We start from the raw sequence: 23440 nt of genomic DNA, 5'->3' as shown, positions 1-23440 counted from the left end.
TCAGGATCTCGTGATGAAGAAGACCCCGTGTGCAGCTTCCCCGGCCAAAGCTGAGACGCCGTCGTCGAAAAGACAACGCCCGGCAGATTCCCCCGGCTCAACATCGCCAGCCGGCAAAGATATTGCCAACATATTGGAGTCAATCGACAAGCGATTGTCCAGTTTCGACGCAAGGCTGTCCTTGGTGGAGATTCTTCACCGAGAATTTAAATGCTTGCGAGAATCCCTGGAGTACAGCCAGCAGCAGGTGGAAACGCTTGCTGCTGAAAATGCCACGCTAAGGGAGTCGGTGAAATGTCTCACAGATAATGTTACCCAGCTCAATAGAGAAAATAAAAAAATAAAATAAACAGTTATCGATCTACAAGCTCGTAGCATGCGTGATAATCTGGTATTTTCTGGTATTCCAGAAGCCGCTGGAGAGGACGCGGAGACCACGGTAAAAAGCTTCATCAAAACCCACCTGAAGCTGCCGGAGGACACTGTGAAGAACATCGTCTTCGATCGGGTACATCGCCTCGGCCCCATTCGGGCTACGGCCGGGAGACCACGTCCTATCGTGGCCAAATTCGGCCACTTCAAACAAAAGCAACAGATGAAAAGCCGCGGCAGGGAATTAAAAGGAACGGACTTCAGCGTGAACGACCAGTTCCCCAAAGAGATCTTGGAACGACGCAGGGTCCTCTTCCCAATCCGACGCGGCTTCATCCAGAAGGGCTCCCGCGCTGTCATCGCTGTGGACCGGCTGTACGTGGACGGACAGCTCCACCGCGACCCCAACATCACTCCGTGGCTGTATTAACCTCACACCAGATAAGAATCAGCTACACCATTTCCCTATCCACTCACACTAACTTGCATTAACATCTGTTTAACTTACCAGTATCAAATCGCATCTTAAAGTGTGATTTCATAGCAGAATTAACACCGTCACTCTCCGTCAGTGATTTAATTGGAATGTTTACGTTTTGTTTCTGTTTTTTTTTTCTTCTCGTTTTTTTTTTTTTCCTCCTCTCTTTTCCCCCTCTTGGTTTTATGCTGCTCACCCCTGTCCTTGGTTTCTTTCTTTATTCCTTTCACTGCCTCGATCACCTGCTTCGACACTCATCCACAAACATCCTTTATTTCGACACATACGCACCATGCGCTCAACGGCAGCACATTTACATCAGTCAGACAGCGCACACAGTCATATAAGATACACACACACTTAAGCCAAGCCTACTCATATTAGTAACTATGCATACACAAAGTCAGACTCAGGGAGCATCTCGCCACACATTTTTTCTCTCTCTCCTTCTCTTTATTTATGAACAAGTGACGTATTCTCTCCACCTGTCTAAGCGACGCACACAGCATACATCCCTAGTTATACACAAACATCTATGGGTACACTGAGGTTCATTACATGGAATATAAATGGAGCTGGCTCCAGAGAAAAGAGGTTAAAAATATTTAAACAACTCAAAAAACTACAGGCGGATGTTGTCCTATTACAAGAGACCCACAGACCTCTTAGAGGTTCGAATGAACTTAAAACACCTGAGTTTCCCAATGTGTTCTCAGCTTGTTATAATTCTAGACAAAGGGGAGCAGCAATTTTAATACATAAAAATATTAATTTCACAGTACTCGATACAGTTATAGATCCAGAGGGCAGATTCTTAATCATTAAACTATCTATACGTGATAAAAAGCTATGTATTGCAAGTGTATATGGTCCAAATGTTGATGATCCCTCATTCTTTCACGGTTTTTTCAGTGCACTCTCTGAACACTTAGATGGCACACTTGTTCTTGGAGGTGACCTCAACCTTGGACTAAATGAAGACATGGATAGGCTGAATACAGCGGGAACTCAGCGTAATTGGCAGTCCACAAATATAATCAAACAGTATATGAGCGACTTTGGTCTTTGCGATGCATGGCGCTCCCTTCACCCCACCAGTAAGGAATATACTTTTTTCTCACATGTCCATCACTCCTACTCTCGTCTGGATTATTTTTTGGTCAGCAGCTCACTGCTGAACGACATTTCAGACACTGAGATTCACCCTATAGCTGTCAGCGATCATGGTCCTGTATCTTTAACACTAATGCACAAGAATGCTGGAGCAGGGGGGCTAGGACTAGGAGGAGGAGTTGGCCGTCCGACTGCGGTCTGGAGTGTGGAGCCTTCCTGCTGCTGCGGAGTCGGGGCGGTCTGCCTCCCCCCACCGCAGGGAAAAGGGAAACACCACCTGGGTCTGGGTGCAGTTCCCCCCTCCAGGGGCGGGGGCACCTAGACCCGGTTTGTAGAGTACGCTTGGGGAGTGTGATCGTGTGTACAACGTCTCTTTATGTCTGTCTCCACGTTGGTTGAGTGTGGAGTAAGTGCATATGAGAGCATGAGGGTGGGAATGGATGTTTGTGTCTGTGTGTGCCTGTATGTCTGTGTCTATATGTCAGGTTGGGTGTCAGGCGCCACCTCTCTGGGGACATCTCAGGCCCTCCAAGGTTTGGAGGCCTATCTCCCCCTACCACCACTTCCCCTGCCAGTGGCGGACCCCCTCAGACATCGGTGCGTTGGTGGTTCTTTGTGTCCGGGGATGGGCGTCCAGGTACACACCGGCTCACTCCTTGGCGGCCGCTTATCGGGGCCTGGAGCCTGGGGCTCGCTCGGGCCACTTCGGAGGTGGGGTGCCCCCGGCCTCTCGGCCTGGGGCTCGGTCACTCAGGCGCAGCTGGCTGCCGGCGGAGCTCACGGGCGCGTCACTGCAACTCCCCCTGGCTTCTGCTCCGCGGCTGCTGAGTGAGCCCTCATCTGGGACTCTCCTCAGCTCTTTCCGGGACAGTGGCGCAGCTGCCCCTCTGTTGGTCTTCCTTGGTCTCTTGTGTTCTGGGGGCCTCTGGATGTCTGGAGTTTTGATCTCCTCCACACCTGCTTCACGCCCTGGAGGACGGGGCTGTGGCCCCCCACACCCTCTAGCAGATTATTACATGAAGGAACCTTTTAAAAAAACAAAAAACAAGCGCGTCCATGCTCACAGGTGTACACACAGGTGATCACACCCACAAACTACACCCTTTATGGCTCCTACCTCAAAGCACACTGTGTTCTGTTGATCTTATGTGCTGCACAATAAGGTTTAACATTTAGTATTTACTGTCATATTCCCATATATCATTGTGATGTTGTTTATTCTATTACTCTTGTTCTCTTCTGCTTGCTTTCTTTTTTCTTTCTCAGCAGGTGATCCAGGTGATTGATATATGCATTTTTTTTTCTCTCTGCCCGTTCTGTTGGTTTTTGTCTTTTGCCCTTCTCCCCCGTCCCTCTTCTCAGCTGTTTCTCTTTCCCTCTTTCTTTCTCCCCTTCTTTCCCCCAGTCAAGTCTGTCCCGTATTCAGTAAGTGAAAATAAAATAAACAATAAAAGGTGAATCAAATGGACCATTACGGCAAGGCTGGGATGGTCAGTTTGGTAAAGTAAATCCGTTGGGCATCTTTCTTTGCCTTTAGACAACAATTCTGATGGCAAAAGAGCCAAACGGGACAGGCAAAAAAAAAACAAAAAAAACCCAAAAAAAAACATCGATTTATGGTTGAGCGGGAAATTAAAGCTGCTACCACTTGGACTATTCCGCAGCACCCCTATCACATTGGTACATCCCTCCAGGTAACCATTGTCTTGTACAGTAGAGCCGGACATTAGATTTACTCTCAGCGGAATTGACCGGAGAAGGCATCAGTTCATGCACTGCACTGGCCTGCGCCACGATTAGTATAAGGTAAGAATGAATGACCTTTGTTCTATTCATTATTTCCACGGTTGCATTTGAATAACAGTAAAAACAAACAAACAAACTTGTTAATGTAAAGTTTCGGATAAAATGTGGGAGCCCGAAATTGTCTACTTTCATCTTACAATCCGGCAACAAATAAATTGCACTGCAAACAAAGTCTATCAACAAAGAAAACATTTTCGTTTCATACTTTTCCGTTATATTCCCTTACAAAGCTAGCTTTAACGCTTCGAGGGTTCCTTTGTTCTTGCCGTCGCCTCGGCGCTTGACCCAGACTTTCGCTCTGTAGTTGCTTTTTAGCATAGTACTACAAAAAATTGTAAATCTGTGATATATGATTGATAAACGTAAAGGTAACTGTATAAATGTGTTCAATGACTTTGTTACTTTTAATGATTGGTGAGCACCCGCTTCGATTCGCACTCAATTCAAACTTTACGCTGCACGCTCACCTAACTTGCGTTTGCACCTTTTGTCCACACGTAAACTGCGTTTAGCATTTACGTGTGGACGAGCAAGACGGAGAAAACGCAGCGTCAAAGGTGTGCGCCTATTTTGACGCCACACTGTGCGCCAAGTTTTTGTCTCGGTGCCATGAATTCCTACAATGGCAGACTTAGACAAAATACTGTTAATTTTATTATCTTCAGTGTTTAAATGCTTACATATACGGGTTTGCTTGTAATTGTTGCCTATATACATTTTAAGCTATTATTTATTATTTAGTTCAATCAATAGATCAAGTTTTGTAGTGACTATGAAATATATTGTAATTATCTGTTTCCTGTTTATCCTAGACAGGGCAAAAAAGGACTCCAAATTTAAAAAAAAGATAAAAATGAAAGACTGGTGCATTGTGCAGTTTAGCACTGGTGGTACAGAAATAGTCCCTAGATCATGGGTAAATGGGGAGAAATTGTCATGGCCTCCATATCCTCCGTGAGACACATTCAGGATCCACGACGCAGTAAAGAGGAGAGTTCATCCTGGTGCAACATGGCTCACCTATGCACCAGTCCGACTTCTAATAAGCCATGGTGGGTATCATCTGGATTGGTGTTGTATAAATGTAACAATAACAAGTTTTTCGTGTCCTAATTTATGTCTGGCCATACATTGTGTTTGTACTTCCAGACACATTTCACGAAGCAGAACGCAGTCTTCAGAAATATCTAAGTGAACACTGTGATATGTCTGACCTTCAGTCCGAAGCTGAAACTCAGACCAGTCATAAAAGAAAGCACAAGTAAAACTTTTTTTATTTCACAAACATATCTTTGATTGCTAAGAATTTATGATCTTGTCTTTTATACATATCTGTGGTGCTTGCATACTGCAATATCACCACATAATATAGTCCAAAAAGTGGAAGCTTGTAAACTTTTTATAAATGCAAAGCCGTATACACTTGTGCACTTCAAAAATTTCTTGTATACTGTACCTTCTTGCACATCTCCGTTTCCTGTGTGTGTTGTTATAAATCAAACTGTAACTTTAGGAAAAAATATTCCAAAAGCACATTTGTAATTACTTATGACCGTTTTCAACTTTTTTTCTTTAGACCAAATCCCCTGTACACATATAGTGACTCAGAGGATGAGCAGCCCACAAAAAAATGGTTTCCCCAGGCCCCTCGAGTGAAAATACCAGGTAATAAAATACTGTCTAGTGTCTTTGTACATATCTGTGTGTGACACAAGGAAACGTTTGACAAGTTGTCTGTATTCTTAAATACTTAAAAAAAAAAATTCTCTTTTTCTGTCAGACCTGACGAGAGCTGTTAACGAACTCCGTGAGGAGGTCAGAGCCATCCGCAATACCGGCTGCAATGAATCGGTAGATGCTGGGGTACTGCCTCTGGATTTGCCCTTGCACAACATTGAGGAGCTAAACAATGCAGAGCCAGCTCTTCAATCACAAGAGGCAAATAAGGCAATGGTAAGTATATAAAGGTTATGTACACTTTGTAACTATAAAGTGTAATAGCTGTCAGATGTGATTTAAATACATAACAACGGCCTGTTGATTAAACACACAAGCACTTGCATACACATTTAAGACATGAGACACGCTAATTCCATCTCTTAAAATGTGTCTATAGGTGAGACGCTTTGCCTTGATTGGAGCCTGACGCAGCAGTTAGGGGCAAACTCTATGTCCGAGTTTGTCTTTGCACAAGCAGTGCAGAAATGGCTCCGATACGCCCCAGATCGTTTGGGTGGTGCAGGACGCACATCATGCAAAAAATTACAAACTTCTGTGAATCATATAAATGTAAATCGGAAACTGTCTTTTAATAAAGTATTTAGCAAACGAAACATGCCTATTGACCTTTTTTTGTTTATTTTTTTTCTCTGTTACATCACATGCAATGCTTTCTTATTTTAGGATATTAATATTGACATGATACATTGTGACACATTTAGGTTTTTTTATAAAGGGTGTCCAATTTAAGGAATAAGTACAATTATGTGTTTAGGTGGTTGAAGTATTGATGGAAACATGCAGTAGTTTAGTATTGGTTAAAATACCTATAAAGAAAGGTAGATTTCCAGTCATGATTTAACTGTTGTTTTAATAAAAAGCAACTGTGCGAAAGAGGTGGAAAATTAACACCATAGCTCAACAGTGTTTCAATATCAGAATCTGACATTGTTTCAATGTCAACAGTATTAGAAAATATAATGTTGAATCAGCGTCAGGTTTCAACATTGATTCAACATCAAAACCTGACGTTCTTTCAACGTTAAAAAAGGGTGCAAGAGTGACGTTAGGTCAACGTCACACTTCAACGTTGATTCATTGACACAGCCTGATATTGACTCAGCATTGTTTCAATGTTTCCTTGCTATCTGGGTAAGAAGCAAATCCTAGTGAATATAACCTGTTCGCCACATCTTCTTCAAAGCCCATTCACTTTGTTACCTCAACAGCGTGACATCACCTGTTTGCAACACAAGAACAACAATGGAGGCAACGGTGTACCTGCTGCTAAAGTGACGGTAAACGGTTGGACCACTGTGTTGCTTTGGGTGTACCCAAATGGCTGGCTGTGTTTGCCGGGAGACCAGTGACCAGGTACTGCCGCCTAACTGAAAACCAAACGTAGCCAGAAAGGATTAAGATTTGTCATTCTAGCCTTTCTATAGCAGTGATAACAAGTAGCCCCCTGCAACAATTTTGATGTCTTGTGTGGAAAGAAGATGGATTGGCTTTGCAGAGATTTTCAGAAGTTTTGGGCAGAGGGGCAGGTTTGTGGGACCTTGTGGGGCAATGGTAGCGCATCTGACTCCAGATCAGAAGGTTGCGTGTTCAAATCACATCAAGGTCAACCAAGAGTGACAGGACTGCAGCCTGTTTGAATTAATATGTGACTCAAAGTCTGTGCACATGCCACTGATCGACATCTCCCACCGTTTTTGTTTATAAAGCCTGGAGAGAAGAAGAGGGACTCTCCTTGGAGACAAGCACATTTTGTACATGAATGATTAGTATGTAAGTACAGTGGTGTGAACCGGTGATTGGAGAACTGTCAATCACTCAATGCTCCTGGGCACCGTTGCAACTTTTGTATATGAGCCCCTCCGACTAATTGCAACCTTATCTTAGCAGAAAAAGAAGCACCCGTAACGCATTTTCGCTGTGAGCAGGGTTTGAACCTGCGCGGGGAACCCCCCATTGGATTTCAAATCCAACGCCTTAACCTCTCGGCCATCACAGCTCCTCCACTTCACCTGCACCTTTTGGCCTGTGGTGAGAGATGCCTGCTCCCTGCTCCAACAGCGCTGGTTCTTTTGGAGATCATCACATGCCAGAACACTCCCTAGTCAGAAGTCACTTCTCTGGTAAATACCATTAACAGTCGTTGAAGAGACCATTGTGTGTGAAGTGTAAGGTCGTTTAGTCAGGTAAGATTTCATTCAAGGCTGACAGCACTGGTCTCCTACCCCCATGAATAGCATTTTGGTGCAGACGGCACAAGGAGCCTCTCCAGAGCAGCTTGTGTTTGAGACAGGAGATCATCACGTACAAAAGCACTCCCTTCTGAGCAATCACTTTTTAGGTGTGTGTGAGAGGAAGGTCTTTTATTTTTAGACACTGTCCAAGGACTTTGTCTTTCTCTGACAAGCATCAGTAACAAATATGCATTGTTAAGAATTTGTCTAGCTGGCTTGCAAAGCTCATCAGAGCGTGAGCACTGAATGACAGACACTATATTAGGCCTTTGATTGACTACTGCAAGCGCACTTCAAACCTCGATTTGTATTCTTTTCTCAAAGAGGAGAACCTTTCAAGTATAAAGAGAGATTCTACGTGTGCATGTTGACATGCATGGTCTGAAATGACATGCGTCTTTGGCACAACCTCTTTGCATTCACAAGTTGAACAACCTCCAGTTGCAGAAAAATTGCTTGTGTGGAAAGATGGTCTGGCTTCTCAGAGATTTTCAGAAGTTTTGAGCAGAGGGGCAGGTTTGTGGGACCTTGTGGCGCAATGGTAGCGCATCTGACTCCAGATCAGAAGGTTGCGTGTTCAAATCACGTCAAGGTCAGCCGAGAGTGAGGGGACTGCAGCCTGTGATTCCCTTCCAATAGGAGGTTTTTAGTTGCTTGTGGCATACTCGTCCGTCTGTCCAGAAATTCAGGTCCATGACTCATGACGTGTCTCCAGTGAGTTGTTGATGGTGTCAGTGAACACTGTAGACAACTGATCAGCACAGTGCCTCAGGGTGGATGGAGGCACCGAATTTGGCCCAGCTGCTTTGCATGGGTCCTGTGTCTTAGAGAGTCTGTTTACATCCCTTTCAAGTATGGAAAGAGGTGTGAAGGCACATGGAGAAATTTGTGAGCTTTACTGAGTGGTAGAGGTGATGGGGGAGCCGCAAGTGTTGACCGTCTGGGGAGGGGGCCCGGGTAGCTGGACGTTCCATTGTTTTCTGAAAGCACCAGGTGTGAATACATTGGATAGGTGTGAATAGTAGCTGAATTAGAGGGCTTCTGTAAATGGAACTGAATAAAAATGGCAAACAAAACACTCGCATGCTGCAGGTATACAGAGAACCATGCCATGAGATACATGTAAACACATAGTTGAAAGAAGTAAAGACTGCACCAAAGAGAAACTCACAAAATTATTGTAAAGAAAAAAACATTCAAATATCAAGTATAAGTTTTTCATTCCGAGCAAACAAACAGTTTTGAATGATAATGAAATCTAAAAGCAGCTTCAGAGCTGGGCTTGGCATTCTGAAGCAAGCTCATCATATCCAGGATAGTTTTTCACTGTGGACAATGTCACTGTGTCCGCTGTGTTGGATACATTCAGATTTCGTGTCTAATGTCGGTGCTTGTGATTACAGACAGTATTACATCTCTACCGATGAGAACTACCATTGACAATCAGCGGGAAGTATTAAGAGCATCGAAGTGCATCAGCAGAGTGTGTTCGTGTAACAGAACGTCGATTTTAGTTAACTAAAGGTAAAATAAGGTTCATTGAAGAGAGTTCATGGGTTTATTTAGGAAGTAAACATACGCAACACCAAGTGTCAGTGTTTTCACGTCTAAGCGTTTACGTGACTATGCGACTCAGTGGCTCACACAATAAGCTCAGTGATTCGAGTTAGCAGCTAACGAGGAAATGGTTTTCCTGACCCTAGCTTAAAATCTGTTGGGCCGCACACGAGACCTGACAAGCAGTCCAAGAAGCTTTGAAGCATTGAACGCTGAGGTGACAAAGATTTATAAAAGTCAGTGTTCAAACGGGTACCGTCCACCTTCAGAATTCCCACAGTTTGTTCATGCAAGATGTTATTGAAGGCCCACTTTTAAGCAGCGCTAGTCTTGTGGTACGTGTGGAGCAGAGTGGCGCAGCGGAAGCGTGCTGGGCCCATAACCCAGAGGTCGATGGATCGAAACCATCCTCTGCTAGGCTCGTCTGTTTTCAGGACGTACTAAACAACTGTTCTCCGAAAGGCTTGCTTACAAGTCTGGGATAGGTTTCCAGGAAGAAGCCATTCACCTTCCAAAAATTGGACAAAACAGACTAAACCCAGAAGTTGCCTAACTAAGAAGCAAATCCTAGTGAATATAACCTGTTCGCCACATCTTCTTCAAAGCCCATTCACTTTGTTACCTCAACAGCGTGACATCACCTGTTTGCAACACAAGAACAACAATGGAGGCAACGGTGTACCTGCTGCTAAAGTGACGGTAAACGGTTGGACCACTGTGTTGCTTTGGGTGTACCCAAATGGCTGGCTGTGTTTGCCGGGAGACCAGTGACCAGGTACTGCCGCCTAACTGAAAACCAAACGTAGCCAGAAAGGATTAAGATTTGTCATTCTAGCCTTTCTATAGCAGTGATAACAAGTAGCCCCCTGCAACAATTTTGATGTCTTGTGTGGAAAGAAGATGGATTGGCTTTGCAGAGATTTTCAGAAGTTTTGGGCAGAGGGGCAGGTTTGTGGGACCTTGTGGGGCAATGGTAGCGCATCTGACTCCAGATCAGAAGCTTGCGTGTTCAAATCACATCAAGGTCAACCAAGAGTGACAGGACTGCAGCCTGTTTGAATTAATATGTGACTCAAAGTCTGTGCACATGCCACTGATCGACATCTCCCACCGTTTTTGTTTATAAAGCCTGGAGAGAAGAAGAGGGACTCTCCTTGGAGACAAGCACATTTTGTACATGAATGATTAGTATGTAAGTACAGTGGTGTGAACCGGTGATTGGAGAACTGTCAATCACTCAATGCTCCTGGGCACCGTTGCAACTTTTGTATATGAGCCCCTCCGACTAATTGCAACCTTATCTTAGCAGAAAAAGAAGCACCCGTAACGCATTTTCGCTGTGAGCAGGGTTTGAACCTGCGCGGGGAACCCCCCATTGGATTTCAAATCCAACGCCTTAACCTCTCGGCCATCACAGCTCCTCCACTTCACCTGCACCTTTTGGCCTGTGGTGAGAGATGCCTGCTCCCTGCTCCAACAGCGCTGGTTCTTTTGGAGATCATCACATGCCAGAACACTCCCTAGTCAGAAGTCACTTCTCTGGTAAATACCATTAACAGTCGTTGAAGAGACCATTGTGTGTGAAGTGTAAGGTCGTTTAGTCAGGTAAGATTTCATTCAAGGCTGACAGCACTGGTCTCCTACCCCCATGAATAGCATTTTGGTGCAGACGGCACAAGGAGCCTCTCCAGAGCAGCTTGTGTTTGAGACAGGAGATCATCACGTACAAAAGCACTCCCTTCTGAGCAATCACTTTTTAGGTGTGTGTGAGAGGAAGGTCTTTTATTTTTAGACACTGTCCAAGGACTTTGTCTTTCTCTGACAAGCATCAGTAACAAATATGCATTGTTAAGAATTTGTCTAGCTGGCTTGCAAAGCTCATCAGAGCGTGAGCACTGAATGACAGACACTATATTAGGCCTTTGATTGACTACTGCAAGCGCACTTCAAACCTCGATTTGTATTCTTTTCTCAAAGAGGAGAACCTTTCAAGTATAAAGAGAGATTCTACGTGTGCATGTTGACATGCATGGTCTGAAATGACATGCGTCTTTGGCACAACCTCTTTGCATTCACAAGTTGAACAACCTCCAGTTGCAGAAAAATTGCTTGTGTGGAAAGATGGTCTGGCTTCTCAGAGATTTTCAGAAGTTTTGAGCAGAGGGGCAGGTTTGTGGGACCTTGTGGCGCAATGGTAGCGCATCTGACTCCAGATCAGAAGGTTGCGTGTTCAAATCACGTCAAGGTCAGCCGAGAGTGAGGGGACTGCAGCCTGTGATTCCCTTCCAATAGGAGGTTTTTAGTTGCTTGTGGCATACTCGTCCGTCTGTCCAGAAATTCAGGTCCATGACTCATGACGTGTCTCCAGTGAGTTGTTGATGGTGTCAGTGAACACTGTAGACAACTGATCAGCACAGTGCCTCAGGGTGGATGGAGGCACCGAATTTGGCCCAGCTGCTTTGCATGGGTCCTGTGTCTTAGAGAGTCTGTTTACATCCCTTTCAAGTATGGAAAGAGGTGTGAAGGCACATGGAGAAATTTGTGAGCTTTACTGAGTGGTAGAGGTGATGGGGGAGCCGCAAGTGTTGACCGTCTGGGGAGGGGGCCCGGGTAGCTGGACGTTCCATTGTTTTCTGAAAGCACCAGGTGTGAATACATTGGATAGGTGTGAATAGTAGCTGAATTAGAGGGCTTCTGTAAATGGAACTGAATAAAAATGGCAAACAAAACACTCGCATGCTGCAGGTATACAGAGAGCAATGCCATGTGATACATGTAAACACATAGTTGAAAGAAGTAAAGACTGCACCAAAGAGAAACTCACAAAATTATTGTAAAGAAAAAAACATTCAAATATCAAGTATAAGTTTTTCATTCCGAGCAAACAAACAGTTTTGAATGATAATGAAATCTAAAAGCAGCTTCAGAGCTGGGCTTGGCATTCTGAAGCAAGCTCATCATATCCAGGATAGTTTTTCACTGTGGACAATGTCACTGTGTCCGCTGTGTTGGATACATTCAGATTTCATGTCTAATGTCGGTGCTTGTGATTACAGACGGTATTACATCTCTACCGATGAGAACTACCATTGACAATCAGCGGGAAGTATTAAGAGCATCGAAGTGCATCAGCAGAGTGTGTTCGTGTAACAGAACGTCGATTTTAGTTAACTAAAGGTAAAATAAGGTTCATTGAAGAGAGTTCATGGGTTTATTTAGGAAGTAAACATACGCAACACCAAGTGTCAGTGTTTTCACGTCTAAGCGTTTACGTGACTATGCGACTCAGTGGCTCACACAATAAGCTCAGTGATTCGAGTTAGCAGCTAACGAGGAAATGGTTTTCCTGACCCTAGCTTAAAATCTGTTGGGCCGCACACGAGACCTGACAAGCAGTCCAAGAAGCTTTGAAGCATTGAACGCTGAGGTGACAAAGATTTATAAAAGTCAGTGTTCAAACGGGTACCGTCCACCTTCAGAATTCCCACAGTTTGTTCATGCAAGATGTTATTGAAGGCCCACTTTTAAGCAGCGCTAGTCTTGTGGTACGTGTGGAGCAGAGTGGCGCAGCGGAAGCGTGCTGGGCCCATAACCCAGAGGTCGATGGATCGAAACCATCCTCTGCTAGGCTCGTCTGTTTTCAGGACGTACTAAACAACTGTGCTCCGAAAGGCTTGCTTACAAGTCTGGGATAGGTTTCCAGGAAGAAGCCATTCACCTTCCAAAAATTGGACAAAACAGACTAAACCCAGAAGTTGCCTAACTAAGAAGCAAATCCTAGTGAATATAACCTGTTCGCCACATCTTCTTCAAAGCCCATTCACTTTGTTACCTCAACAGCGTGACATCACCTGTTTGCAACACAAGAACAACAATGGAGGCAACGGTGTACCTGCTGCTAAAGTGACGGTAAACGGTTGGACCACTGTGTTGCTTTGGGTGTACCCAAATGGCTGGCTGTGTTTGCCGGGAGACCAGTGACCAGGTACTGCCGCCTAACTGAAAACCAAACGTAGCCAGAAAGGATTAAGATTTGTCATTCTAGCCTTTCTATAGCAGTGATAACAAGTAGCCCCCTGCAACAATTTTGATGTCTTGTGTGGAAAGAAGATGGATTGGCTTTGCAGAGATTTTCAGAAGTTTTGGGCAGAGGGGCAGGTTTGTGGGACCTTGTGGGGCAATGGTAGCGCATCTGACTCCAGATCAGAAGCTTGCGTGTTCAAATCACATCAAGGTCAACCAAGAGTGACAGGACTGCAGCCTGTTTGAATTAATATGTGACTCAAAGTCTGTGCACATGCCACTGATCGACATCTCCCACCGTTTTTGTTTATAAAGCCTGGAGAGAAGAAGAGGGACTCTCCTTGGAGACAAGCACATTTTGTACATGAATGATTAGTATGTAAGTACAGTGGTGTGAACCGGTGATTGGAGAACTGTCAATCACTCAATGCTCCTGGGCACCGTTGCAACTTTTGTATATGAGCCCCTCCGACTAATTGCAACCTTATCTTAGCAGAAAAAGAAGCACCCGTAACGCATTTTCGCTGTGAGCAGGGTTTGAACCTGCGCGGGGAACACCCCATTGGATTTCAAATCCAACGCCTTAACCGCTCGGCCATCACAGCTCCTCCACTTCACCTGCACCTTTTGGCCTGTGGTGAGAGATGCCTGCTCCCTGCTCCAACAGCGCTGGTTCTTTTGGAGATCATCACATGCCAGAACACTCCCTAGTCAGAAGTCACTTCTCTGGTAAATACCATTAACAGTCGTTGAAGAGACCATTGTGTGTGAAGTGTAAGGTCGTTTAGTCAGGTAAGATTTCATTCAAGGCTGACAGCACTGGTCTCCTACCCCCATGAATAGCATTTTGGTGCAGACGGCACAAGGAGCCTCTCCAGAGCAGCTTGTGTTTGAGACAGGAGATCATCACGTACAAAAGCACTCCCTTCTGAGCAATCACTTTTTAGGTGTGTGTGAGAGGAAGGTCTTTTATTTTTAGACACTGTCCAAGGACTTTGTCTTTCTCTGACAAGCATCAGTAACAAATATGCATTGTTAAGAATTTGTCTAGCTGGCTTGCAAAGCTCATCAGAGCGTGAGCACTGAATGACAGACACTATATTAGGCCTTTGATTGACTACTGCAAGCGCACTTCAAACCTCGATTTGTATTCTTTTCTCAAAGAGGAGAACCTTTCAAGTATAAAGAGAGATTCTACGTGTGCATGTTGACATGCATGGTCTGAAATGACATGCGTCTTTGGCACAACCTCTTTGCATTCACAAGTTGAACAACCTCCAGTTGCAGAAAAATTGCTTGTGTGGAAAGATGGTCTGGCTTCTCAGAGATTTTCAGAAGTTTTGAGCAGAGGGGCAGGTTTGTGGGACCTTGTGGCGCAATGGTAGCGCATCTGACTCCAGATCAGAAGGTTGCGTGTTCAAATCACGTCAAGGTCAGCCGAGAGTGAGGGGACTGCAGCCTGTGATTCCCTTCCAATAGGAGGTTTTTAGTTGCTTGTGGCATACTCGTCCGTCTGTCCAGAAATTCAGGTCCATGACTCATGACGTGTCTCCAGTGAGTTGTTGATGGTGTCAGTGAACACTGTAGACAACTGATCAGCACAGTGCCTCAGGGTGGATGGAGGCACCGAATTTGGCCCAGCTGCTTTGCATGGGTCCTGTGTCTTAGAGAGTCTGTTTACATCCCTTTCAAGTATGGAAAGAGGTGTGAAGGCACATGGAGAAATTTGTGAGCTTTACTGAGTGGTAGAGGTGATGGGGGAGCCGCAAGTGTTGACCGTCTGGGGAGGGGGCCCGGGTAGCTGGACGTTCCATTGTTTTCTGAAAGCACCAGGTGTGAATACATTGGATAGGTGTGAATAGTAGCTGAATTAGAGGGCTTCTGTAAATGGAACTGAATAAAAATGGCAAACAAAACACTCGCATGCTGCAGGTATACAGAGAACCATGCCATGAGATACATGTAAACACATAGTTGAAAGAAGTAAAGACTGCACCAAAGAGAAACTCACAAAATTATTGTAAAGAAAAAAACATTCAAATATCAAGTATAAGTTTTTCATTCCGAGCAAACAAACAGTTTTGAATGATAATGAAATCTAAAAGCAGCTTCAGAGCTGGGCTTGGCATTCTGAAGCAAGCTCATCATATCCAGGATAGTTTTTCACTGTGGACAATGTCACTGTGTCCGCTGTGTTGGATACATTCAGATTTCGTGTCTAATGTCGGTGCTTGTGATTACAGACGGTATTACATCTCTACCGATGAGAACTACCATTGACAATCAGCGGGAAGTATTAAGAGCATCGAAGTGCATCAGCAGAGTGTGTTCGTGTAACAGAACGTCGATTTTAGTTAACTAAAGGTAAAATAAGGTTCATTGAAGAGAGTTCATGGGTTTATTTAGGAAGTAAACATACGCAACACCAAGTGTCAGTGTTTTCACGTCTAAGCGTTTACGTGACTATGCGACTCAGTGGCTCACACAATAAGCTCAGTGATTCGAGTTAGCAGCTAACGAGGAAATGGTTTTCCTGACCCTAGCTTAAAATCTGTTGGGCCGCACACGAGACCTGACAAGCAGTCCAAGAAGCTTTGAAGCATTGAACGCTGAGGTGACAAAGATTTATAAAAGTCAGTGTTCAAACGGGTACCGTCCACCTTCAGAATTCCCACAGTTTGTTCATGCAAGATGTTATTGAAGGCCCACTTTTAAGCAGCGCTAGTCTTGTGGTACGTGTGGAGCAGAGTGGCGCAGCGGAAGCGTGCTGGGCCCATAACCCAGAGGTCGATGGATCGAAACCATCCTCTGCTAGGCTCGTCTGTTTTCAGGACGTACTAAACAACTGTGCTCCGAAAGGCTTGCTTACAAGTCTGGGATAGGTTTCCAGGAAGAAGCCATTCACCTTCCAAAAATTGGACAAAACAGACTAAACCCAGAAGTTGCCTAACTAAGAAGCAAATCCTAGTGAATATAACCTGTTCGCCACATCTTCTTCAAAGCCCATTCACTTTGTTACCTCAACAGCGTGACATCACCTGTTTGCAACACAAGAACAACAATGGAGGCAACGGTGTACCTGCTGCTAAAGTGACGGTAAACGGTTGGACCACTGTGTTGCTTTGGGTGTACCCAAATGGCTGGCTGTGTTTGCCGGGAGACCAGTGACCAGGGCCCTGTTTCAGGAAGCCGGTTTGGAAAACTCAGAGTGAAAAACGACACTCACGGTTGAGTAACCCCGAACTGTCCAACTCGGAATATTCGGTTTCAGAAAGGCTGATAACAATTAGTTCAGTCAACGCGGAGTTGCTTTAACCCCAAGTGAAGCGCGCGGACGAGGATACATAAAGCCCTGATAAGCGGAGCACAGATTAAGCGAGTCACCATGGAGACGGAGGGAAAGAAGGCGCGGTCAATGTATTTCACAGCGCTTGAGGCCGAAATTCTGATGGCAGCATATGCCGATAACATGCAAATTCCGCGGAAAAAAGTAACACAGCCACAGCTGCAAAAGAAAGGGAGCATGCATGGCAAAACATAGCCGACAGAGTCAATGCCTGAGTGTTAATATAAACATTGATCTAGGGATTTCCACCCATTTAACACGTTATTTTATCATATGTTATTTTATTTGTTATTTTATACATTTTATTTTGTGATGTGATGTGAGCGCAGGTGCAACCCAACAGGCCCCAAACGTGCCTGGCAGCAAGTAAAAATGAAATATAAAAATATAGTCCAAACAGGTAAGGTGTAATTGTATTATGAGCCATAGTGCTTGGTCTGTTTGTCCTATGTAAATTAATTGCAGTTAGAGGCTACATTAATTTTCTTTCTGTAAGCACTTATTGAAATTATCTGAGCACATTACAAGTACATATTTGCTTACTCTGTATGCTCAAGTGTGGCCCGTTATAGCCTCCACCACCACCACTCACAGAGGCTGAGCAGTTGGCCCTCAGCCAAAACAGTGGGCGCCCTGTGGCTGAAGGCATCTCTGCGGGGACATCCTCTGAGTCAATAACCCCGCAAGACACAAGTGCCTACATAAGGGGTAAATTCAAAATAATACATGATGTGCATACATCCTTTCTTCACAGTCACCTTTGCAGTGCGACACATTCATTTGATAAACTCTTTACCATAATGGATTATTTTGTAGTGAAGTTATTTTCCTACTGATCTTGCCTTCCCTCAGCCTTGGTTGTCTTTGAGAGCATAATGACAATGAAGTGTAAGGTGCTTGGTATGTTTGTTAATTGCCATTTGGTCCCTTGTAAGTTATAAGTGACCTGTATAAACCTCATATTCTATCAGTTGATGGTGGTGGTGTACTGCATCTGGTGCAGCCTCCTGTTGAGCCAGACCAACATGCAGTTGTGAGTAATACTCCACAGATTATATGAGTTTACAGTAGAACAGCAATGTTGTCTATTTCTTTACTACAGGAAAATAATGAAGAAACATTGACAGCTGTTACAGAGGAGGAAGCAACAGAGACACTTTATGAGGTTTACATCTTTTAATACTTTGTGTACAGGAAATACAGCCGACCAATAAAGCCAGTTGAACAAAAAATCTGTTTATTCTTCTTTCAACATGTTGAGGTGATGGGTCAAAGGAAATGATTGTGACATATGGTGTCTCTGACTGCGCTTCCATCTTGTATGTCCGTGGGAGGGTCAGGATGTTCATGGTTTGGATCACTGCTGATGTTTGGTTCAGAAGGACAGTGTTCTCCTCTAATTGTGGCAATGTTGTGAAGAATCACACATGCCACAATAATGTCACATGCCCTTTCTGGGGTGACCCTGAGTCTTTGCAGGCACTGGAACCGGGCCTTAAGCATTCCGATAGTCATTTCAATTCTGGCTCTTGTCCTGCAATTAGCCAGATTATATCGCTGCTGTGGGCCCGGTTCAGGGTCAGGGTAAGGGGTAAGCAAATAGGGTAAACATGGATACCCCCTATCACCAAGCAAGTAGCCAGTGAACTCTCCTAAGACAGAAGGATACACTTTAGTTCAAATGTCCCTGAAGCAATTGGTCTTTATATATTTTAAAGTATTCTCAACTCACCATGTCCAAATTTTGTGCTCAGTGTACATTCACGGAATATTTGTGAGTCATGGACAGAGCCTGGCCACTTGGCTTCCACATTTGTGATAATGTTGGCAGCATCACATATGATCTTCACAGTGCAGAGAACACAAATTAGCATCCATTACTATAATGAAATAATTTGTTAGTTTGACATGCTACAGGGAACTATGTACCTGCACATTAATGCTGTGGGAAGACTTCCTGTTCACATAGTCTCCTTCATTTACTGAAGGAGCAATGATTGGAATGTGAGTGCCATCTGTACAGCCAATCACGCCTGGGAACCCTGAAAATAAATGTAAAATTTAAGTAGTAGTTCAAGTATCACCACATCATAAATTAAGTTTTGGTCATCCTGATACCTGCAATTTTGTGGCATCCCTCTTTGATAAATCTTGTGGGTCTGTGACCGGGGAACACCACAGACGAGTACAGGAGACGTTTCAGTGCAACTGTAACATTCCTGACTGCCCGACAGACGGTAGCCTTGGAAACGTGCTCAGCGTCACCAATATTATACAGAAAGCTCCCGTTTGCAAGAAACCGAAGTGCAATACAAATAATATGCAATGAACTGAGAGCATGTCCGCGATGTGTCACATGCGTAATATATGGCCTGAGGATGTTATCCAAATAACTTATAGATTGTGCTGAGAAACGGTAACGTTCGCACAGAAAATCATCAGGAAATGATAAAATGTCCAAACGCGCTCTGATCACTCTCTCCCGGCGGAGAGCTCTGCGGAGAATTTGGGCTTCACGATCTACTGGCTCTTCAAGGAAGTGGCACGCCATGTCCGACACTTCCTACTGTCAGGTTTCCGACAAAGGGGCGGAGACAGTCAGGGTTAGTTGTAGTAAACCTGCTAGGGGGCAGGTTAGCTTCACGGAGTGTGTCGTCATAGTGACTCACTCAGGCTGCAGCTGAACTCGCTTTGTGAAACCGAAAACCCAGAGTTTTCGTTAACTCAGGGTATACTTACTCAGTTTTTCCACTAAACCGGCTTCCTGAAACAGGGCCCAGGTACTGCCGCCTAACTGAAAACCAAACGTAGCCAGAAAGGATTAAGATTTGTCATTCTAGCCTTTCTATAGCAGTGATAACAAGTAGCCCCCTGCAACAATTTTGATGTCTTGTGTGGAAAGAAGATGGATTGGCTTTGCAGAGATTTTCAGAAGTTTTGGGCAGAGGGGCAGGTTTGTGGGACCTTGTGGGGCAATGGTAGCGCATCTGACTCCAGATCAGAAGCTTGCGTGTTCAAATCACATCAAGGTCAACCAAGAGTGACAGGACTGCAGCCTGTTTGAATTAATATGTGACTCAAAGTCTGTGCACATGCCACTGATCGACATCTCCCACCGTTTTTGTTTATAAAGCCTGGAGAGAAGAAGAGGGACTCTCCTTGGAGACAAGCACATTTTGTACATGAATGATTAGTATGTAAGTACAGTGGTGTGAACCGGTGATTGGAGAACTGTCAATCACTCAATGCTCCTGGGCACCGTTGCAACTTTTGTATATGAGCCCCTCCGACTAATTGCAACCTTATCTTAGCAGAAAAAGAAGCACCCGTAACGCATTTTCGCTGTGAGCAGGGTTTGAACCTGCGCGGGGAACACCCCATTGGATTTCAAATCCAACGCCTTAACCTCTCGGCCATCACAGCTCCTCCACTTCACCTGCACCTTTTGGCCTGTGGTGAGAGATGCCTGCTCCCTGCTCCAACAGCGCTGGTTCTTTTGGAGATCATCACATGCCAGAACACTCCCTAGTCAGAAGTCACTTCTCTGGTAAATACCATTAACAGTCGTTGAAGAGACCATTGTGTGTGAAGTGTAAGGTCGTTTAGTCAGGTAAGATTTCATTCAAGGCTGACAGCACTGGTCTCCTACCCCCATGAATAGCATTTTGGTGCAGACGGCACAAGGAGCCTCTCCAGAGCAGCTTGTGTTTGAGACAGGAGATCATCACGTACAAAAGCACTCCCTTCTGAGCAATCACTTTTTAGGTGTGTGTGAGAGGAAGGTCTTTTATTTTTAGACACTGTCCAAGGACTTTGTCTTTCTCTGACAAGCATCAGTAACAAATATGCATTGTTAAGAATTTGTCTAGCTGGCTTGCAAAGCTCATCAGAGCGTGAGCACTGAATGACAGACACTATATTAGGCCTTTGATTGACTACTGCAAGCGCACTTCAAACCTCGATTTGTATTCTTTTCTCAAAGAGGAGAACCTTTCAAGTATAAAGAGAGATTCTACGTGTGCATGTTGACATGCATGGTCTGAAATGACATGCGTCTTTGGCACAACCTCTTTGCATTCACAAGTTGAACAACCTCCAGTTGCAGAAAAATTGCTTGTGTGGAAAGATGGTCTGGCTTCTCAGAGATTTTCAGAAGTTTTGAGCAGAGGGGCAGGTTTGTGGGACCTTGTGGCGCAATGGTAGCGCATCTGACTCCAGATCAGAAGGTTGCGTGTTCAAATCACGTCAAGGTCAGCCGAGAGTGAGGGGACTGCAGCCTGTGATTCCCTTCCAATAGGAGGTTTTTAGTTGCTTGTGGCATACTCGTCTGTCTGTCCAGAAATTCAGGTCCACGACTCATGACGTGTCTCCAGTGAGTTGTTGATGGTGTCAGTGAACACTGTAGACAACTGATCAGCACAGTGCCTCAGGGTGGATGGAGGCACCGAATTTGGCCCAGCTGCTTTGCATGGGTCCTGTGTCTTAGAGAGTCTGTTTACATCCCTTTCAAGTATGGAAAGAGGTGTGAAGGCACATGGAGAAATTTGTGAGCTTTACTGAGTGGTAGAGGTGATGGGGGAGCCGCAAGTGTTGACCGTCTGGGGAGGGGGCCCGGGTAGCTGGACGTTCCATTGTTTTCTGAAAGCACCAGGTGTGAATACATTGGGTAGGTGTGAATAGTAGCTGAATTAGAGGGCTTCTGTAAATGGAACTGAATAAAAATGGCAAACAAAACACCCACATGCTGCAGGTATACAGAGAGCAATGCCATGAGATACATGTAAACACATAGTTGAAAGAAGTAAAGACTGCACCAAAGAGAAACTCACAAAATTATTGTAAAGAAAAAAACATTCAAATATCAAGTATAAGTTTTTCATTCCGAGCAAACAAACAGTTTTGAATGATAATGAAATCTAAAAGCAGCTTCAGAGCTGGGCTTGGCATTCTGAAGCAAGCTCATCATATCCAGGATAGTTTTTCACTGTGGACAATGTCACTGTGTCCGCTGTGTTGGATACATTCAGATTTCATGTCTAATGTCGGTGCTTGTGATTACAGACGGTATTACATCTCTACCGATGAGAACTACCATTGACAATCAGCGGGAAGTATTAAGAGCATCGAAGTGCATCAGCAGAGTGTGTTCGTGTAACAGAACGTCGATTTTAGTTAACTAAAGGTAAAATAAGGTTCATTGAAGAGAGTTCATGGGTTTATTTAGGAAGTAAACATACGCAACACCAAGTGTCAGTGTTTTCACGTCTAAGCGTTTACGTGACTATGCGACTCAGTGGCTCACACAATAAGCTCAGTGATTCGAGTTAGCAGCTAACGAGGAAATGGTTTTCCTGACCCTAGCTTAAAATCTGTTGGGCCGCACACGAGACCTGACAAGCAGTCCAAGAAGCTTTGAAGCATTGAACGCTGAGGTGACAAAGATTTATAAAAGTCAGTGTTCAAACGGGTACCGTCCACCTTCAGAATTCCCACAGTTTGTTCATGCAAGATGTTATTGAAGGCCCACTTTTAAGCAGCGCTAGTCTTGTGGTACGTGTGGAGCAGAGTGGCGCAGCGGAAGCGTGCTGGGCCCATAACCCAGAGGTCGATGGATCGAAACCATCCTCTGCTAGGCTCGTCTGTTTTCAGGACGTACTAAACAACTGTGCTCCGAAAGGCTTGCTTACAAGTCTGGGATAGGTTTCCAGGAAGAAGCCATTCACCTTCCAAAAATTGGACAAAACAGACTAAACCCAGAAGTTGCCTAACTAAGAAGCAAATCCTAGTGAATATAACCTGTTCGCCACATCTTCTTCAAAGCCCATTCACTTTGTTACCTCAACAGCGTGACATCACCTGTTTGCAACACAAGAACAACAATGGAGGCAACGGTGTACCTGCTGCTAAAGTGACGGTAAACGGTTGGACCACTGTGTTGCTTTGGGTGTACCCAAATGGCTGGCTGTGTTTGCCGGGAGACCAGTGACCAGGTACTGCCGCCTAACTGAAAACCAAACGTAGCCAGAAAGGATTAAGATTTGTCATTCTAGCCTTTCTATAGCAGTGATAACAAGTAGCCCCCTGCAACAATTTTGATGTCTTGTGTGGAAAGAAGATGGATTGGCTTTGCAGAGATTTTCAGAAGTTTTGGGCAGAGGGGCAGGTTTGTGGGACCTTGTGGGGCAATGGTAGCGCATCTGACTCCAGATCAGAAGCTTGCGTGTTCAAATCACATCAAGGTCAACCAAGAGTGACAGGACTGCAGCCTGTTTGAATTAATATGTGACTCAAAGTCTGTGCACATGCCACTGATCGACATCTCCCACCGTTTTTGTTTATAAAGCCTGGAGAGAAGAAGAGGGACTCTCCTTGGAGACAAGCACATTTTGTACATGAATGATTAGTATGTAAGTACAGTGGTGTGAACCGGTGATTGGAGAACTGTCAATCACTCAATGCTCCTGGGCACCGTTGCAACTTTTGTATATGAGCCCCTCCGACTAATTGCAACCTTATCTTAGCAGAAAAAGAAGCACCCGTAACGCATTTTCGCTGTGAGCAGGGTTTGAACCTGCGCAGGGAACACCCCATTGGATTTCAAATCCAACGCCTTAACCTCTCGGCCATCACAGCTCCTCCACTTCACCTGCACCTTTTGGCCTGTGGTGAGAGATGCCTGCTCCCTGCTCCAACAGCGCTGGTTCTTTTGGAGATCATCACATGCCAGAACACTCCCTACTCAGAAGTCACTTCTCTGGTAAATACCATTAACAG

At 44.7% G+C, this 23440-nt stretch overlaps 14 non-coding genes across 14 annotated transcripts; 9 read left to right on the top strand and 5 right to left on the bottom strand.

Moving 5' to 3' along the window:
• The first annotated feature begins 7043 nt into the window (after nt 1-7043).
• On the top strand, nt 7044-7115 carry trnaw-cca (transfer RNA tryptophan (anticodon CCA)). Its single transcript has one exon. It is a non-coding gene; the product is annotated as a tRNA-Trp (tRNA).
• Nucleotides 7116-7422: 307 nt separating this feature from the next.
• trnas-uga (transfer RNA serine (anticodon UGA)) lies at nt 7423-7505 on the bottom strand. The gene has a single exon. It is a non-coding gene; the product is annotated as a tRNA-Ser (tRNA).
• Nucleotides 7506-8264: 759 nt separating this feature from the next.
• On the top strand, nt 8265-8336 carry trnaw-cca (transfer RNA tryptophan (anticodon CCA)). Its single transcript has one exon. It is a non-coding gene; the product is annotated as a tRNA-Trp (tRNA).
• A 1306-nt stretch (nt 8337-9642) lies between these two features.
• Nucleotides 9643-9714, top strand: trnam-cau (transfer RNA methionine (anticodon CAU)). The gene has a single exon. It is a non-coding gene; the product is annotated as a tRNA-Met (tRNA).
• Nucleotides 9715-10632: 918 nt separating this feature from the next.
• On the bottom strand, nt 10633-10715 carry trnas-uga (transfer RNA serine (anticodon UGA)). The gene has a single exon. It is a non-coding gene; the product is annotated as a tRNA-Ser (tRNA).
• Nucleotides 10716-11474: 759 nt separating this feature from the next.
• On the top strand, nt 11475-11546 carry trnaw-cca (transfer RNA tryptophan (anticodon CCA)). Its single transcript has one exon. It is a non-coding gene; the product is annotated as a tRNA-Trp (tRNA).
• A 1306-nt stretch (nt 11547-12852) lies between these two features.
• Nucleotides 12853-12924, top strand: trnam-cau (transfer RNA methionine (anticodon CAU)). Its single transcript has one exon. It is a non-coding gene; the product is annotated as a tRNA-Met (tRNA).
• Nucleotides 12925-13842: 918 nt separating this feature from the next.
• Nucleotides 13843-13925, bottom strand: trnas-uga (transfer RNA serine (anticodon UGA)). The gene has a single exon. It is a non-coding gene; the product is annotated as a tRNA-Ser (tRNA).
• Nucleotides 13926-14684: 759 nt separating this feature from the next.
• trnaw-cca (transfer RNA tryptophan (anticodon CCA)) lies at nt 14685-14756 on the top strand. The gene has a single exon. It is a non-coding gene; the product is annotated as a tRNA-Trp (tRNA).
• Nucleotides 14757-16062: 1306 nt separating this feature from the next.
• trnam-cau (transfer RNA methionine (anticodon CAU)) lies at nt 16063-16134 on the top strand. The gene has a single exon. It is a non-coding gene; the product is annotated as a tRNA-Met (tRNA).
• Nucleotides 16135-20006: 3872 nt separating this feature from the next.
• Nucleotides 20007-20089, bottom strand: trnas-uga (transfer RNA serine (anticodon UGA)). The gene has a single exon. It is a non-coding gene; the product is annotated as a tRNA-Ser (tRNA).
• Nucleotides 20090-20848: 759 nt separating this feature from the next.
• trnaw-cca (transfer RNA tryptophan (anticodon CCA)) lies at nt 20849-20920 on the top strand. The gene has a single exon. It is a non-coding gene; the product is annotated as a tRNA-Trp (tRNA).
• A 1306-nt stretch (nt 20921-22226) lies between these two features.
• On the top strand, nt 22227-22298 carry trnam-cau (transfer RNA methionine (anticodon CAU)). The gene has a single exon. It is a non-coding gene; the product is annotated as a tRNA-Met (tRNA).
• Nucleotides 22299-23216: 918 nt separating this feature from the next.
• On the bottom strand, nt 23217-23299 carry trnas-uga (transfer RNA serine (anticodon UGA)). Its single transcript has one exon. It is a non-coding gene; the product is annotated as a tRNA-Ser (tRNA).
• Between the last annotated feature and the right edge of the window lie 141 nt (nt 23300-23440).

This window comes from Rhamphochromis longiceps, linkage group LG23 (assembly GCF_057381845.1).
Source record: "Rhamphochromis longiceps isolate RC_006_pf linkage group LG23, R_longiceps_female_GT1.1, whole genome shotgun sequence".
In the NCBI taxonomy this organism is placed as follows: Eukaryota; Metazoa; Chordata; class Actinopteri; order Cichliformes; family Cichlidae; genus Rhamphochromis; species Rhamphochromis longiceps.
This window is presented reverse-complemented; position numbering and strand designations above follow the sequence as displayed.